We start from the raw sequence: 18,213 nt of genomic DNA on the forward strand, positions 1-18,213 counted from the left end.
TACTCGGCCATAAAAAAAAAGAAAATTTTACCATTTGAGACAGCTTGAATGGGCCTAGAGAGTCTTATACTCAGTGAAATAAGTCAGTCAGGAGAAAACAAACACCCTGTGATTTCAATTATGTGGAATCTAAATGACAATAGAAATTAAACCAAAACAAAGCCGAAACAGACTTTTAGATTCAGATAACAGAGTAATGGTTGCCAGAAGGGAGCAGGTTTGGGGGCCTTGGTGAAAAAAGGTAAAGGGATTAAGAAGTACAGATGGGTAGATACAAAATAGTCATAATATGCAAAGTACAGCATAGAGAATATAGTCAATTATATTGTAATATCTATGTGTGGTGCTAGGTGGATATATAATGCAATCTACTCAGCTATAAAAAGCATGAAATATTGCCATTGGAGTGTATCACGCTAAGTGAAATAAGCCCGATGGACAAAGGAGAAGAGCCATATGATTGCACTTGTATGTGGGACATAAAAACAGAAAGCAACAAATGAACAAGACAAACAGACAAACAGAAACTCATAGACACAGACAACAGTATGGTGGTTACCAGGTGGAAAGGGGGTTGTAGGGAGAGATAGAAAAGGTTAAACAGGATTAAATATATGGTGGTGGAAGGAGACCTGATTTTGGCTAGTAAACATGCAATACAATACACAGATGATGTATAATAGAATTGTACAGTTGATACCGATGTAATTTTACTAACGAATGTCACCTCAAGAAATTTAATGAAATAAAAAAATAATAAAAGAAATAAAATTACTACCTTGGAAATGAAAAGGGATATATATTATTCAAAAGTATGAAAAATAATCAGCAAATATATCTTAAGCAATAAGGAAATAATAAAAATAAGAGCAGCCTAAGAACTGGGAGAAAGTGCAATTCACACATCTTATAAAGAACTTGTAAATATATTTGATAAAGGACTGGCAAACAGAAGATTATACAAAGAATTCCTACAATCCATTAATAAAAAGACAAGATAACCCAATTTAAAATGGGGAAAAGATATGAATAAGCACTTTTGACATAAAATATACCGTATGTTATTAGAACAAAGAATTGGTTGAATTTTTGTATATGTATAGACCAGTGAAACCATCACCACAAACAAGATTATGAGCCTATGGGTTTCCTCATGCCCTACAGTAATCCCTGCCCACCCCACTTACCCTGCCACCTCCCCAATCCCCCCATCCAGCAACCACTTGTGTGCTATGAGCAGATAGGCCTGGCAATCATTCCATGGTGTGAACATGTGAGGGGCTGAGGCCCAGACTCAGAGCTGACATCTTCGACTTCTGTGGTGGAGATGATGATGGTGTTCAGCGACATGGCAATTTGCTGATTCTAAATCCCAACTTAGGAAGAATTTTAGAAAATCAAGATGCTTTTTAACAGGAAGAAAGAGCTTGAGAATCATTGATTGCCTAAGACACTCCATTTTTTTATATTTGTTTATAAATATAGATGAGACTGCTCTTTTAAAAGCTTATGTTGGTTGGAAACCTCCTAGAAGTAATCTCAAACCGGCCCCCATAGTTCCTTGTACTATTCTCTTTGTGTGTAATAAAATGACTACTGAATACTCTATACCGAGCACCCTGATTAATGTTTTGTACATGATCTCATTTACTCCCCCAAATAGCCTGCGAAAATGCTAATGTTATTTTTCTAACCTTTTAAGCAGGAATATTGATGTGGCTGGAAAATGTTGAGACTCTTGCCCAAGGTCACGGTGATAACAGGTTCTGGGCAGAGCAGGGATCCGATTCTAAGTCTGTCTGACCTACGCCTTCCCTCCTAACACTGCACACCACGGCCTCTTCTCGGTTTCCTCTCAGGCCCATGACTCTAAACTCCCATCACATCACAGCTGCATCAACACAGGGCAGGGAAGAGGGGCCACACTCCTTCCAGACAGAGAACTGGCAGGGAGCCTGTGACTAGGGAAGCTAGCAGGAGGGTTTCACATACACTGTTCCTGCAGAGCAGCCCACCTCCTCCCCACAGCACCCTCCTCACCTCATGTGTCACTTTACTGGGGACACATCTCGTCTCTGCTGAATAATGGAAAGGATTCAGCAAACTGCAGTCTAGGTTTCCTCTGCCCTTAGGGACATGGGCAACCCCTGGAGTCCCCACACTCCCTGGGATCATGCTTCTATTTCAGTAAAAGGAGGGAGTTAGAATGGGTGGTCTCTAAACCACCCCTGTGGTCTCTAACAGCCCGGCTGGGCGTGGTTCAGTGGTTGAGCATCAGCCTAGGATCCAAGAGGTGGAGGTTCGATTCCCGGTCAGGGCACATGCCTGGTTGCGGGCTCGATCAATAACTCTCTCATCATTGATGTTTCTGTCTCTCTCTCTCTCCCTCTCCTTTCCTCTCTCTGAAATCAATAAAGATATATTTTAAAAAAACAACCAACAAACCAGCTCTAACACCTGCCTTGGGGATACTAACTTCCACTCCAGGGAAAAGGAAGGCTCATCAGGCAGTTCTCAATGTCTGTCCCAACAGCAAGTGCATGAAGGGGCACCAGTCAGTACACGTGTCCTGCAAATAGGAGACGTGTGGCATTGTGCTAATAACACTCCTGACTCCCTCGACTATCCTCCATACTAGCCTCTGACAGCACCCTCCCCACCTGGCACTGTGCTGCTGGCACAGTCCCTGGTCCCTACTCAGACCATAACCCACACCCTGCACCCTCTGGGCCTCCCGCCATCACAGCTTTACTAACTGGGGCCGATTCTCAGCCATACTCACCTTCTTTTGGACCAGTTGGTGAGTTCTCAAGATCTCTCCAAGAAGACCTTAGAGCTGGTGCTTTTAACTGTGAGGATAAAGTGTGCCCTCTGGACTCATTAAACCAGGAAGCTCAGATTGGGAGGAGCCAGAGGAGAAATATTGCCTTTATGAGACAGCAATATTGTCCCTTATTTTGTGGGGGCCTCCGTTTTGCCAAGTTGAAACCCTTTCCTCCATGTACCCAATCTCACACCCAAATTTCCAAAACTATATTCAGTATTTTGACTTATATTGGTGGATCCACAAGGCCCTTATTAAATGACCTGAATCTTGCCCAGAGAGTGAGGCACTGTGTCTGTCAATTTCCAGGGTGCAGTGGGAGCCTGTGGGGTGATTCTGGAAGAAGGAAGTCTGGCATGTGACTTGGTGGATCTTCAGGTGCTCCCTGGTCATTGTACAATATGAGTTTTGAGTCTAGTATTTCAGGAAGCTCTGAAGTTACTCCTTCAGAAATTAGGACTCGGGGACAAAGCAAAAGGGGTCTAGACCATTGGGAGCCAAAGTAAAAGGAAGAAGAAAAGGCCTGTAAAAGACTTCAAGTGAACACACAGCCTGTTTTTTTTTTTCCTATGGTTCCTGCAAGGTTGAAAATCTGCATGACCTGACAAGTAAACATGCACCTGGGGAGTAGATGCAACTTTCCCTCCCAGCCTTCCCACCTTCTCCCAGGCCAGGCCCAGGCAGAGGCAGCTTATCCTAGATTCACCAGTGGATGCATCCAACAGGCTTTGGAAATTGTATTCAAGTAAGTGGCGCAGGCTGTCAAAGCTCTCACGATGGACAAGATGTTCTAGTTGTCTGTTGCACCACTGTAAAACACTGAGTTTTTTAATTATACATTTTGGTTCAATAGATTGAGAAACTGGATTAGTCCATGCTCCCTTCCTGACTCCTTTTCCAAAGTACCTTATCCCCCGCCCCCCTAAAACCCCACACAGCTGCTTAGAAAACCCCTGAATTCCAGCTATTTCATGACGCCAGAGGCAGAAGAAGAGGCTGCTTAGGACAGGCACCGGGAAAGAATTCAGAAGCTGTTGGGTCCATCTGGTCCTTTCAGTCAGTTGCCCTCTTTCTGGGATTTTCAGTTTGGTTTGTACAGCTTCTGCTGTTTTTTCCTTTTGGTTTTAGTTAGAAATCTCTTGCTTCATTCCAATCCTCCCATAAAGATATGTTCTTAACTGCTTTGTTATAACTGGCAAATTCTGTAAATACATCCTTAACAAGGAACTAAGATACAACGCCCATGTGTATCTCAGCATATCACAGAACCGTTAAACTGTTTTGTTCCTCATAGTCCCCTCCGTTTCCAAGAAATGAGTTACGGGGTTACTTATTGTAAATTCAGTTGTTCGTAGGAAAGTATGGCTCCTCCCTCAGCCACAGTGCTCTCCTGCCTCACACCCAGCTTACTCATCACTTAAAGTTGTGGTCACAGCACAGGCCACAAAGGCTGGGTTACAGGGCCCACGTCCCCTTACTTGTACCTGCTGAAGTGTTCAGAGGACTGAGAGGAGAAGGCTGGGCCAAGAAGAAACCTCACCATGGATATCACACTGAACTATGCTCAGGGTTTAGTTCAGGTCCTTCCTAGGCTGGTGCTGGCCTGAGGATGAAGTGGAGGAGTTTCCTGTGTCTCCAAACCCTCAGCAGTTCCTGAGCAGGCACAACACTGAGCACTTTGACCCTGACCTGAGCCAAACGAAATAAACTCTTCTCTCTGTTGGGACTGGTGCTCATGGATGGTGGCATCTTTCAAATTCAAACAATGACATTTTCAAAGCTTCACTGGTCAATAAACAGCTGAGCAGCCTCATTGTTGTTGTTTTTTAAAAAATTTATCTTCAGTGTTGAAAGTAATAAAATGTTCCCTTTTCCTCCTCGTTGATTCCTGTCCCCCCACCCCCAGGCTGTACACCTCCACCCAGGCCTTCATCACACTATTGGCTGTTCTTAGGTTAATTTCTCCCCACCCTCCCACGCACCCCTGCCTTCCCTCTTAGATTCTTCAGTCTTTTTCTTGCTTCTGTGTCTCTGGATCTAATTTATTTATTGGTGTATTTTTGTTCATTAGATTCCACATGTGAGTAAGATCATGTGATACTTGTCTTTCTCTGACTGGTTTATTTCCCTTAGCATAATATTCTCTGGGTCCCACCATGCTGTCTCAAAGGGTAAGGGATCCTTCATTTTTACAGCTGCATAGTAGTCCATGGTCTCAATGCCCAAGAAGATGTTTGATATGGATTTCACTCACTCTTCCTGAACTTGTAGAGACTTGTTTTGTGTCCTAACATGTGGTCTATCTTTGAGAATGTCCCATGTGCACTTGAGGAGAATGCATATGGTGCAACTTTGGGGTGAAATATTCTGTAAATGTCAATTAAATCCATCTGATCTTGTGTGTCATTTAGAATCACTGTTTCCTTGTTGATTTTGGTCTGGAAGATCTATCCAGTAAAGTCAGTGGGTTGTTAACGTCCTCTGCTATGACAGTATTGCTGTTGACCTCAATCCAATAACCTAATGTTCCACATTAAGGCAGTGATTAAGGCAGCAAACTAAACCTACAGCAATCACAAGAAGAATACAATAAAGGGTAGGTGGAAATCAATAAACTAGAAATAGAAAAAATATAAGATACTAACCAAACCAAAATTAGTTCACTGAAAATATCAACAAATTGATAAATATTTAGCTAGTTTGACCAAAACCACATGGAGCCCTCTCCTGGGAGCTCAGTGGATTCGAGCACTACAAAGGTTATGGGTTTGATTCCTGGTCAGGAGACAGACAACTATCAACCAATGAATGCGTGAACATGGAGAACAACAAATTGTTGCTTCTCTCTCTCCCTTCCTCCCTCTAAAAAAAAAAATCAATAAAATATTTTAAAAACCCAGATCTGGCAATATATTAAAATGATCATACACCATGACCAAGTGGGATTTATTCCAGGGATGTAAGGCTGGTATAATATTCACAAATCAATAAACGTGATACATCGCATAAACAAATTGAAAATCAAAAATCACATGATCATATCAACAGATGCAGAAGAAGCATTTGACAAAATCCAACACCCATTTTTGATAAAAACTCTCAGTAAAGTGGGAATAGAGGCATCATACCTAAACATAATAAAGGACATATATGACAAACCTACATCCAACATCATAATCAATGGGCAAAAAGAAAACAATTTCACCTAAGAACAGGAACAAGACAGGGGTATCCTCTTTCACTACTCTTATTCAACATAGTACTGGAAGTCCTTGCCACAGCGATCAGACAAGAAGAAAACATAAAAGGCAACCAAATTGGAAAGTAGGAAGGAAAACTGTCATTATTCATAGTGGACATGATATTTTATATGGAGAACTGTAAAGACTCCACCAAAGGACTACTAGATTTAATAAATGAATTTGGCAAGGTAGCAGGATACGAAATGAACATCCGGAAATTAGTGGCATTTTTATGCACCAATAATGAACTCTCAGAAAGAGAAACTAAAAAACAATCCCATTTACCATTGCAACAAAAAAACTAAGATACTTAGGAATAAACATCCAAGGAGGTAAAAGACCTCTACTAGGAAAATTACAGAATGATGAAAAAAGACACAGAGGAGGATATAAACAAGTGGAAGAAAATACCGTGTTTATGGATTGGAAGAATTATCCTCATTAAAATGTCCATACTACCCAAAGCAATCTATAAATTCAATGCAATCCCTATTAAAATACCAATGGCATATTTCACAGATCTAGAACTAATACTCCAAAAATTTATATGGAACCAAAAAAGATCTCGAATAGCTTCAGCAATCTTGAGAAAGAAAAACAAACTTAGAGGGATCACAATATCAGATATCAAGTTATACTACAAAGCCACTGTAATCAACACAGCCGACCACTGGCACAAGAACAGGCATATTGATCAATGGAACAAACAGTGAACCCAGAAATTGACCCAAGCCTCTCAGGACAAAGAAGCCAAGCCACATAGTTGTCGTCAGAATTTTCCTGGAATACTCATAAAAATGATAAATTTCTAAAGTTATTGAGGTTCCCTACCCAAAAATGTCTTGAGGTTCTTTCTTTGCCATCTCCCAGGAAAGCAACCTTCGTTCTGACCTGGAAAGACTGCCATGGACCATGTAAATAATCAAGGTACCAGGCGGTTTTTCCAAGGGGTTTTATCAGCTTCCATAGTCAATCTTAATTTTGTTGTTGTTGTTGTTTAAAATGTTACAGATGTCCCTTTTTCTCCCCAATGACCCGTTCCACCCCGAATCTTAATTCTTTAAAGCTTTCTGGTGACATTCAGAGTCTGGGCATGTCTCTCTCATATATGACATTGCAGTCAAAGGCTCAGTTAATAAAAAGTTTCCACTCATGACCTGTTATAAAGAGAACAGATTCTTATTGGATTCATGCAAACAGACATGTTGTTAAGAAAGTAATAATAGTCACGCAATAAGAGTTTTCAAATTCTGGAGGAATCAAGTAGGGAGAAGAATATAAATTCTTTGATATTACTTATCAAGGTATAATCCACCAAATTGCTCTAAAAATCAAGTTTCCTTACGTCTGGAAAGGAACAAAAAGATTTAAAAATCAGTAATATTTTGAACAAAGTCATAAAAATAATAATTATACTCAGTTCATTCCGTCCCATAATCAATTTTTATTGAACCTGATTATTTGATGGTGAGATCTTAGGAACAGTTGTTTCTAACCTTACCAATTCAATTATGAGCAGTCAATCAATTCTCTATATGTCAATGTTTAAATAGAAATGTGTAAATCCTAGTAGCTTTGTTAAAAATTTAACACTTTATTTGTTGAATGAAACTGATGAGGTATAGAAAATATATCAACATTATTTCTGAGAATATTTTAGATGAGTTCTGCCTAGTCAATGTACCATAGACTCTCTAAATGCAGCTTTAATAGGTGCTATGTAATCTGTATTTGTAAATTAACTGGGTCAGACCACAGCTAGTGAGCCATTTCAGCACCAGTAAGTTATTGAAAATGAGAATTTACCTCATTAAGGAATAAATTGGCTGGATATTCAAATGTTTTAAGGTCAATGTATTATTTGAAAGACACCAAATTTCTGGGGGAAAAAGTTCTTACTAATAGTATTTTCACAGCTTTACAATAGTAGTTTTACTCTGCTTAAAATTGTATGCAGTCTGGGCATATCAAATATATGATATTTAAGAAGCGATAAAGAAGCCCTAGTCCTAACTCTAGTACTATGAAGAAATAATTCACTCTGCACATTAAAAAGAAAAACATCTATTCTTTCAATAGCAAATTATTAAAAGCATTATGTGGGACAATTTCTATTGAAAGAGTGAATGCTTTATTATTTGTGCAGTGTTGAAATTTACTACAACTCTGATTTCCTCTTGAACACAAATCAGGCCCTTTTAAATATAAACATTATATGTATTTGGTATTCAAGTAAAATCTTCTCACAGTTAATGACATTTGAAAGGTGTGCAAAACTGCAAAACTCGTTGTAATAGAAAGTGTAAGGTCAGAAGGGTGGACGGCTGACGGCCAGCTTCTCCTGCACACTGAGGAGGGGCAGTCGCCCCTGCTGCTCCCACAGCCTGCATCAGTTCCCCCATTACTCCCAGGACTTCAGCAGCTCCCAGGCCTCCAAGAGGAAGATTTAGGGTGTTTAAAAGACTCACTTCATTGTGTTTTCCTTCTTCCTGAGTTTTACTGTCTGGGAGAGGAGTGAGAACTTTTTTGCCTCTTTGAACCATCCACTTAGATCTTTTCTGAATAGAATCCTTATTATGTAACAGCGGGAAACCTTCCACTTAAGAGATCTCATCCCAATTACCAGACCTTTGGCAAAACATTTCTAATTAGTTATTGGCTTATAGATAGAAGTCAACGGGTCAGCTAAAATATGGCCTAAAGGATTCTCTGGTAGACCTGAGACTGAGCCACCCATTTTATTTTTTAATTTATTTTATTTTATGTTATTTTATATTATATTTTATTTTATTTTATTTATTTTTCAAATCCTCACATGAGGATGTTTTTTCCATTGCTCGTCAGAGAGAGTGGAGGGAGAGAGGGAGAGAGAGATAGAGGGAGAGAAACATTGATGTGAGAGAGACACATCTTTCAGTTGCCTCCCACACCCTCCCCAACTAGGGCCTGGGATCAAGCCTGCAACTGAGGATCATGCCCTTGCCTGGAACCAAACCTGGGACAACTTCGGTCCACAGGCCGATGCTCTAAACACTGAGCCAAAACTGGCCAGGCCTGAACCGCTCATTTTAAAACAGAAACAAACTCCAAAACAAAGATTAAGTTCAAACAAACAAGGCCTCTCAAACCAATCCTCTGGTATTTGAACTTATCTCACGCCAACAGATTACCAGGAATGGTCTTTACAAGGTCCAAATGGCACAAAGCCCAAATGGAGGAGACAGAGGTGTCTTAGAATGTACACCTGTTTGACTTTCCCAGGCTTGGAGTTTATCAACTCCCCCAGTGACCATTTCCTTCTTCCAATAAAGTGTTTATAGTCTGCTGATACCCTGAGAGGACTCGTAGGGAGAGTCTCCAATATCAGAAACTCTGGGCAGCTGGGTCAGCAATAATCCCAGATCCAGAATGTCTGAAGGTCAGAGTCGACTGCATCTGAAGTTAGTTTATAGAATTCTAGAGCAAACAGGCTATCTAATTGCAGCCACACATTAGTTAACAGGTCATCACTTACAGAAATAATGTTAAAAGAATGGTGAGGTTGTTCACAAGATGAGTAAATACAATAGCAGGGACCAGAGGCCAAAGTTAGGGGACTTCATTCTTCTCTCCGGATGGAAGGGAGCCAGTTGCACATCTGGGGCCACCTGACGACCAAAGAGTCACAGTCTGAGAAGATGACACCAAACAAGTCAGACTCAGCGAGACCCACCTGACAGAGAACTCAGTGGTCTGCCCAGAGAATGAAACAAGGAACCAAAATGCAGCTCTGATGTGGCCACCACTGGCCAAAAGGGAGAGAAGGCAGTCTGTTTCCTTTTTGCGAAAAGTAAATAGAATAGCAGGTAGTGGTCCCACATCCTGAAACAGACCACCCTTTCCTCTTGTGAGAAGAGGGTAATTTATGAAGTATCACCCAGAGCTTCTCCCTCCAGGGTTGGGGGTTAAGCTCTCCCTCTTTCCAGAACGACACCAGTCAGCTTGGTGCGGTAATGCCCAGGGCTGCCTGTGGGACCCTCCTTGTGACTTTCAAAATCTCCAGTATAGAAGCTAAAGGCTACACAACGCTTCCTACATGTTGTTACTGTGGAAACCAGCTAAAGAACTGAATTTCAAGTTTATAGGAATTTGGGGGAAAATAGACAGGACTGCGGCACATGATTGAGAATGTAGAGGGAAGCTTGAGGAAGTGATCTCAGAAAGTTCCCTCAAAGAGCAAGAGAGATTTGGGACTCTCCATGCTGTGGCAATGTCCCTTGAGCCCAGTTTCTGCAAATCTCCAAAAGGTAGGGTGACAGATATTTAGTGAGGGCCTCATGCACCCTGGGAATCTGAAAGAAAACGGTGAGCAAGGAGGAGCCCCTGGCACCCACTCTGATGACAGCATGTGTTAGTCCACTTGGACCACAGGTCATGAAAGTACAAGACAGTAAGTTAATACTCTGTCCCGGGCATGCCCCGCATCTTAGGTGTAAGTCCTACTGCTGCCTTGGATGAGATGGAAACGTTTCCCTAGGAAGGTCAGGCACCAGTGAATTCTCACAGGGACTATTCAGCTGGCTGAGTCCTCTGTTGTAAACAGGGCTCCGTGGATTGTCCCGCTGTGTTCTCAGCATCACAGGGAAGGGCCTGGAGACATCCTATCTTCCATTTCGAATAGGTCTGTTGGAGGCACCTCTCACAGACACCAGAGAGGTGTCATTGGACAGCCCCCCAAGTTGGATGGACAAGGTTGTTCCCACCATTGATTCTTGTGTTCTCATATAAATAAATTTCAATGAGAAAACTCCAGATGATTGCGTTGTCGTGAAACCAATTTTATTAAAGCAAGCACCATTATTCTAGAGGTAAGGTGGATAAATCTATACATCTGGCTTATGAAGCACAGAGGGGCTCTCAGCTAGACTGAAGGGTGAGTTGGGTGGGGGTCTGAGGCCTTATACTCCCTCCTGCCTCTAGGTTTCAGAACCCCTCTGCTGAATATTCTGGTATACATTCGTTCTCAAGGTCCTTTTTGACTTTGCTGTGGCCTTCCTAGGACTCATGAGAAGCACCTGGCAATTTTATCTTGCCAAGCCCCCAGACTGCTGGCTTCTCTGCTTAGGGAGTAAAACTGCCCTTTTCCCACTTTCCCCTTCTCCCTTCCTTTTCTTCATTCTCTTGTTAGGGAGGCTTTTAACCATTTGCTCTCAAGTGTCCTTGGCTGGGAAGATAAGGCTTGTTATTGAAAAGCTGGCTGCCAATTGCCCACTTTGTTTGGCGTTGTTTCAACTTCCCTATCTCAGTTCCCTATGCCTCCTACCCTGGAATTTTCCTAGCTCCTTACTGCCCTGTAACAGGCCTAGGTTAGGGTCCCCCAATGAAGGGCCCTCCTACGAGATTAGAAACATAGGGAACAGAGGAATACCGGTGTCTGACAGCTCTTGCAAACAGACAACAGTTGTGCCTCGTCGTCTGACTTGTCATACCTAAAGTGACTTCAATTTTTGAATCAAATACTGTGTATCAGTGGAGGTCGATGAAATGTTTCTGGAGACAATCTAGACAAATAGAAGCAGGATCCAGAAGTGGAGGAGACTTGGTCCAGTAATTCTGGGGCAGACAGAGTGAGACTGGAGTATTAAGCAGATGCTTCCATTATCTGACATGTTCAAAAGATTGAAAAATATCTGTACCACCAATTTGAATTTCCCCACTGAGTTCCTAACATTTCTTCATAGCTTTGGGAATTCTTTAAGACCTACAGTACTATTTGGGCAGTGTCATATATCACACTTCTCGTGTAGCTCTAAAGAATAATATTTGCAATTTTTTCAAATTTTACATCAATTCGTTTTTATATTGTTCAAAAGTTCTTGTCTTTAACCCTCCCTGGTGTTCTCAGTGGTTAGAGCATTGGCCTGTGCACAGAAGGGTGACAGATTTGATTCCTGGTCAAGGACACATAGGTGGGTTGCAGGTTCGATCCCCACCCCCGGTCTTCCAAGGCTCTGAGTCTATTCACTGAGTCCAGGGTTTCCTGAACCTCCTGTCTTTGGGAATTATCTAGGGGATCCTGTAAAATGTATGTTTCTTAAAGATTTTGGTTCACATATCTGTACTTTTAGAACATAAGGACCCCTGCCCACCTGTGATTCTGAAGCACTAAGTCCACATTCTGCTTTTCTTCATGGGTTACACCTCCCTGTTTCTGTATATTTCTTTGTATATATATATATATGTATATATATATAGGCATTTTAGATAATATAGTGTAGCAAATCAGGATATTGACCTACCTTCTGTATTTCTACAGCTCAATTTGCTGTTGCTTACATGTTCGTTTAAAAACTTAGCTGGACTCTTCCGGTGAACTTTATTTCCCTTGCATTGTGAAAACTCTGATATTGTTTTCAGAGGGTGTAACCTTGAGATGTCCCCTAGATGACAATTGTTTTAGCAGTGCTCTGTTTGATTGTCTCTTTCCTTAATCTCTTTGTTAATCTGTGTGTCTCTATTGGTATTACACCCAGCTGTTAGGGCTACTAATCACCAGCTGATTGTTCTCATTTTAATTAATTAATTTACTTATTTAAAAGTGTATCTATTGTTGAAAGTATTACAGATGTCCCTCTCCCCCCCCATTGACTCCTACCTCACACTCACCCTCCAATCCCAGGCCTTCACCACACTATTGTCTGTGTCCATGAATTATGCATATACCCTTATAAATTTTTGGTTAATCTCTCTCCACCCACCCTTGCCTTTCCTCAGATATTCACCAGTCTGTTCCATACCTCTGTGTCACTGGATCTATTTTGTTCTTCAGTTTATTTTGTTTTGTTTTTTTTTGGTTTTCTTTGACAATGCCTTTGTGCATAATTTACTCCACAGTTTGATATAATTCAATTGGGTTTTCCTTTTAAGGGTTGGTTTTTGTGGTCAGTCTTTCACGTTTTCTTTGAATCCAGAAGGACCATTTGTACCTGTCTACTTTCCTGATTCTCCCTGGTAAATTTTCTGCCTGTGATTTCTCTGGAAAGTCTCTTGTAGGATGATCAGTCTCCTCTAAATTACTTATCATTAAAATCATCAGTGTTTTAAAAAAAAAACGCTTTGAACTTCCCACACTTTGCTTCAAATAAAGTCATTTCCTTTGAGGAGAGCTTTGGGTTTCTCTGTAATTATGGACTTCTTTTCTCCCTGAACAAAATCTCTGAGCCACAGCTCTAGGCTCTGAGCAGGGGATGGTATCCTCTGGTCTTCTCAACCTGCCTCTCCCACTATGGACCCTTCATCATATGAGGGAGCTGGAGTGTGGGCAGCTGGTCTCCCTGGATCCTGAGCCTGTGGTACCTGGGATTGAGCCTCTGCACTATGAATAGAGAAGCAGGAGGGTGAAGCTGGCTGCATTCACCAGTTTAGTCTTGCAACTCAGAGTTGGAGGGCATGAGAAATGCTGCCAGCCTGCTCCTACTGGCAAGGTAGCAGACCCTTGATGGGTAACTGTAGGGAGAGGGATCCCATTCATTTCACCACACCTGCCCAGAATGGAGTTACCTTCATGCTGAGCAGAATGTCAGTAAGGGGGAAGAGGAAGGCTGGCTCAAGTACCGCACAGACTATCACTCTACTTACTGAGATTTACTACATTTAAAAAATAAGCAACATTTCCTCATTTGCTATATGACCTTAGTGCAAATTTTAGAGCTTTTAATTAAAAATAAATTCACCACTTAGGGTTGTTTCACCAGTAATAAGTCTGCAGGGTTCCTCACAATGCTGTCTATAGGGTTCCTCACAATGCTGTCAACAGGTGGAAACTCTGTCAGTAATTTTGGATTCAACGTGGCTACCCAGCTAGCTCCCTCATATTCCTCCCTGCCGAGTGCATGCATTTTGTATAGTTCACTTTTCCCTTTTTGTTGTCTTGAGTGGAGGTGGATGACAAATTGCTAAATGCGGGCCCAAGTGACAGCTGCCAATGCCTTCAGGTTGCTGTCTTTAGCTGGAGTCTTTGGCTTTCCACTGAATGAGATATGTTATACTCAGAGGACAGGAGAAATGCTGCTGTCTCCTTATAATTCCAAATAATCATTTATGGTCTCTCACAGATCAGGCATGAGTCTTTTAATTCTAATTTTCAAGTGACATTTCTTCATGATCAACAATATTTAAAAACAATGAAGTTGCTCAGCTATCAAGTCACCAGTGAAGCTTTCAGAACTTCATTGTAGAATTTGAAAGATGGCAACATCTGTGAGCACCAGTTCCAATTTAGGACAGAGTTTATTTTGATAGGCTCAGGTCAGCGTCAAAGTGCTAAGAGCTGCCCCTGCCCTGGACGAGAAACTGCTGAGGGTTTGGAGCCTCACAGGAAACTCCTCCACTTCATTCTCAGGCCAGCACCAGCCTAGGAGGGGTCCAAATCAGACCCTGAGCACAGTTCAGTGCGATCTCCATGGTGAGGTTTCTTCTTGGCCCAGCCTTCTCCTCTCAGTCCTCTGAACACTTCAGCAGGTCCAAGTAAGGGGACATGGGCCCTGTAACCCAGCCTTTCTGGCCTGTGCTGTGACCACAACTTGAATTGATGAGTGAAACTCAATTAAGAGAATGTGAAGCAGGAAAGGGCTGTGGTGTAGGTGGGATGCCTGCTTTCCTGTTTACAGCTGAATTTACACTAAACCACCCTGTACCTCATTCCTTGGAAAGGGAGGGGATTATGAGAAACAAGAAAATTTAACGGTCTTGTGATATGCTGAGATATACAAGGAAATTGTCCCTTAGTCCCTTGTTAAATATTTATTTACAGCATATCTCAGTAGTAATAAAGCACTTAAGAACATATCTTTATGGGAGGATTGGAATGAAGAAAAACTGTAAAGCTAAAACCGAAAGGAGGAAATGCAGATAACAGCAGAAACTGTGTAAACAAACCTGAAAATCTCAGACATAGGGCAACTGACTGACAGTCCCAGATGGATCCAGGAGCCTCTGAATTCTTCCCTCGGTTCCTGTTGGAAGCAGCCTCTTCTTCTGCCCCTGGCATCATGGAAGGGCTGGAATTCAGGGGGTTTCCAAGCAACCTTGTGGGGTTTGGAGGGAGGGGAATAAAAAGCCTTGGAAGACGATTTAGGACGGGAGCAGAGGGTGTCCTGAGAGCAACAGAAAACTGTGGGAGAAAGACCCCTGCTTCTCTGCCTCTGCCTTCTTGGCTATTGATTCCACATGGTAAATGGAGCTGCTGTCTGTCTCTGTCTGTAACTGTGCATCATTCTGATGACCTGGGGACAGACAGCATGGGAGCAGAGGGCCCACAGTGATGCTGCTCCTTCACACCAGACCCCTCAGGCCAAGAGTCCCAGGACTGGTCTCTGCATATGGTCTTCCATGAGGACCCTGAGCAGTGTCACAGGTTAATCACCACAATCACCCCAAATCTGTGAGGAAGTGTGGGTACGCGGCCAGTGCTCAGGGTTCTTACTGGTGGGAGAGTCTTGGACTTGTTCTCATGGGCAAGGCCCAGATATTGGCGTGTGATGTAGTTCCTTGGGCGACATCCGACCTGGATGATCTGACACTTCCCCATCTTCTCATCTGTAGAGATACCGGGGTCAGAGGGGTGATGGTTTGTCCAAAGCCATAGACCCGATAGTGGCAGAAACAGACCCACTCACTTTTCCTGACCACATTTCAGGTGTTAATGGCAGACACCAGCGCTGATGTGCTATGATGACAGTCTGCTCTGAAGCTCATGGGACAAAGCAAGTGTCATTGGGCTAATAGAAGGGGACACCCTGTCAGACAGGTTAGCCATCCTGTGCTGTGGCTGAGGCAGGTGGCTCCTCAGTTAGGTGTATTTAATGCATGAGAGCTCATTTCGTTTTATTTTGTAAGGGGAAATGGCTGCCACTAACTTCACTGGCGAGACAGAAGTGATATCACTGATAGCTTCCAAGTGTAAAATTCTATGATATGCCCTATGTATATTACATTGTGTGCCCACCACTCCAAGTGTAGTCTTCTGCCTTCACCATATATTGGACCCTCTTTTCCATTTACTCCCCACCCACACCCTTCCCTTTTGTGACCACCATACTGTTATCTGTGTCTGTGAGTTTTTGTAAACCTATTCTTTTGTGTGAATTTGTTGTTTTCTGGGAGGGCGAGGTCGACTCTTGCTGGTGGGCCTGGAGTGAGCTCTCAGGCAGAGGTGGTCTCAGGACCTGCTGGGCTCACACCCGCTGGCAGTCTGCCCGTTCCCCTTAACAGTCCAGGAGTCCTTCGTTTCCTCTGTGTCTGTCAAAAAGGAGCAAGGCTTTGATTCTGTCTAGGTGTTGTATTCATTGTTGATAACTGATAAGTTCTGCGTTTAAGGGCCTGAGTTCAGAGAGGGCAAAAGTAAAGAGGGTGGGTTGGGGCACCTCTCGGGTGTAGAGTCCTGGGCACTGAGAAGTTTCTGAGAAACAGGGTGAGGCAGATTCAAGGCCTCCAAGGAACCCAGCAATTCACCCTTCCATGACCTCCATGGTCCTTCTGGTCCACATGTGGAGGTGGGGGTGGGGCAGCTGCTCTCTAAACCCTAGCTCCTGCAGAAGGGGAAATCTCTGGGGTGTAGAGATGACGGAAGGCGAGGAAGGCAGGAGAAGAGGTGGAGGATGGAGTGAAGTGTTGTGTGAGATTCCAGGGCTGCTGAAACACAGCACCACACACTGAGCAGCTTGAAGCCACAGAAACTTATGGTCCCATAGTTCTAGGGGTCCAGCATGAAAAGGTTGGCCGAGCCCCGCTCTCTCTGAAGGTGCTGGAGATGATCCTCCCTTGCTGGCTCCCAGCTCCTCCCGGCTCCTGGCAGTCCTTGGAGGTTCTAGCCTGGTGGATGCATCCCTCTGATTTCTTGCCTTTTGCATTTTACAAGGTGAAACCAATCTGCACCCCCAACACTCTGCTTGGAAACCTCCTCAGCTAAAGACTCAAGTTCATCACCTACAAGCTCTTCATTCTACCCAGCAGCAGAACACAACTCAGCAACTTCTCCCAACTGTGTATCAGTGTCAACTTTCCTCCGGTGTCCAGTAACACAGTCCTCACTTTGATCTGAGATCTCACCTTTAATATTCAAATTCCCAGCAACAGTCTCTTCAAGGCAATGTAGGCCTTTCTGTCAGATGCTTGCTCAGAATTCTCCCAGTGTCTGTCCATCACCTAATTCCACAGCCACTTCCACATTTTAATGATTGTTTACAGCAGCACCACACTTGCTGGTACCAACACCAACCCTATGAAGCAAATATCCTTTTAAAAGATTAGGAAAGTGAGTTGCAAAGAGGTTAACTTATCCACAAGTGGTCGACTGAAAATCCATCTCCCCAGTATAGCCATGTCCTAATCCCCAGAACCTGTGAGGGTTACCTTAATGCAGATGTGATTAAATGAATGATTTTGAGATGGGGAGATTATGCCAGTATTTCTGAATGAGTCCCAGAAGTAATTACAAAGGCCATTAGAAGAGAGAGGCAAGATGGTAAAAGGGGGAAGGCAATGTGATGATGGCAGGAGAGCCTGGAGTGATGGGGTCACAACTAAAATAATCTGGAAGCTTCCAGAAGCTGGAAGAAGCAAGAGTTGGATTCACTCCTGGATCCTCCTGAAAGACTAGCCCTGATGACACCTTCGTTTTACCTCCGTAAGACTAATTTCAGGCTCCTGATCTTCAGAACTCTAAGAGAATTAATTCGTATTGTCTCAGGCCACTAAATTTTTAGTAATTTCTTATGGCAGCAAGAGTAACTGAAATACCAAGGTTAATTGTTTGTTTGTAGATGAGTCAGGACAGTGTCAGGAACAGTTCTTTTCACCTCCTGGTATTATTTCTGCATTGTCGTAATAAATTTGTGCTTTGAATTTCTATAGATCGTAGCAGCAGAAAAGCCCGAAGTTCTGCCAGCAGACTCTGATTGAAGTTAAATAAATGTGTTTTAATAACCCCCAATGTTTTTAAAAGTCCATATATATCCACATTGCTCTGTGTGTATGAGGTAAAGAACAAAGAGGAAAAAGGAATGAAGGGAAAATGTCAAAAAGGAAGCCGTGTCTTTCTCAACATCCATCCTCTTGCTTCTGACTATGTGCAGGACCAGCATCCTGGAAGGGTTAGAGCAACTTCAC

This window comes from Miniopterus schreibersii (assembly GCF_964146895.1).
Source record: "Miniopterus schreibersii genome assembly, chromosome: 9".
In the NCBI taxonomy this organism is placed as follows: Eukaryota; Metazoa; Chordata; class Mammalia; order Chiroptera; family Miniopteridae; genus Miniopterus; species Miniopterus schreibersii.